Source organism: Loxodonta africana, chromosome 7, assembly GCF_030014295.1.
Source record: "Loxodonta africana isolate mLoxAfr1 chromosome 7, mLoxAfr1.hap2, whole genome shotgun sequence".
NCBI lineage: Eukaryota > Metazoa > Chordata > Mammalia > Proboscidea > Elephantidae > Loxodonta > Loxodonta africana.
Window position 1 is genome coordinate 9,323,828 of NC_087348.1, and position 1,465 is coordinate 9,325,292.

The following is a 1,465-nucleotide window of genomic DNA, read 5'->3' on the forward strand; positions in this document are numbered from 1 at the left end:
GATTGGCACCTAGGTTGTTTCCATCTTTTTGCTATTGTGAACAGTGCTGCAATGAACATGGATATGCATATATCTATCATGTAATGACTCTTATTTCTGTAGGATATATTCCAAGGAGTAGGATTCCTGGATCATATGGCACTTCTATTTCTAGGAAGCATCAAAATCGATTTCCAAAGTGGATGTACTATTTTACATTCCCACCAGCCGTGTATAAGTGTTCCAGTCTCTCCACGACCTTGCCAACATTTATTATTTTGTATTTTTTTGGAATAGTGCTAGCCTTGTTGGGGTGAGATGGTATCTCATTGTAGTTTTGATTTGTGTTTATCTAATGGCTAACGACTGTGAGCATTTCCTCATGTATCTGAATGTCTTCTTTGGTGAAGTGCTGTTCATATATTTTGCCCATTTTTTAATTGAGTTATTTGTCTTTTTGTTGTTGAGGTTTTGCTGTGTCTTGTAGATTTTAGAGATTAGACCATGATCAGATATGCCATAGCCAAAATTTTTTTCCAAGTCTGTAGGTTGGTGAAGTCTTTTGATGAGCTTAAGTGTTTGATTTTTAGGAGCTCCCAGTTATCTAGTTCCTTTTCTAGTGTTTGTGCATTGTTAGTTATGGCTTGTTTTTTGTTTGTTTTTCTGAAAGTCCATGGTATCTTCAATATTCTTCACCAACACTAATTCATTAGTCACTAGGAAATCAAAATCACAATGAGATAGATATCTCTTCATACCCATAATCAAAACCAAATCCATGAGTCAATTTCAACTCATAAGGATCCTATAGGACAGAGCAGAACTTCCCTATAGGGTTTCCAAGGCTGTAAATCTTTTATGGAAGCAGACTGCCACATCTTTCTCCTGAGCGGTGGCTGGTGGGCTCAAACCACCAACCTTTCGGTTTGCATCCAAGTGCTTAACCACTGTGACACTAGGGCTCCTATGCCTGCAACAATGGCTAAAATTTAAAGCTCTGACCATAGCAAATACTGGTGTAAGAAAAGCATGAGGGCAGTGTCTGGCCTCCTCCAACTTCACAAGGGGGAAGGAGAATCAAGATCAACAGTGCAAGGCTGATTCCTATGAGGTACAGGTCAGACATGCCTCCTCTCTCCACCATCTTTACTAATTCCGAGACCAACTGTCTCTCCCACAGTTTGATAATTTCTTGCAATGCCCACAGCAAACTCACAGATAATACTCATGATTATGGGGTTTATTAGGGAAGTAATAGGTTACAATTCAGGTTCAGGAATGCTCAGGATACAGCTCTACCATCAGGACAGTCTCCTTCCAGCCTTGCTTGCAGGTACTTCTTTCTGGCTCTCCTCGCCTCTGCCCTGCTCAGGCTAGCGTTACAAAGTTCTTTTAGCTCTGCCAGTAAGTGCCCAGAGGCACTCTACTCTGCCAGCAAGCCTCCTGCCCAAAGGCACTCAGCTTTCTCGCTCTGTGTGATCTGCTG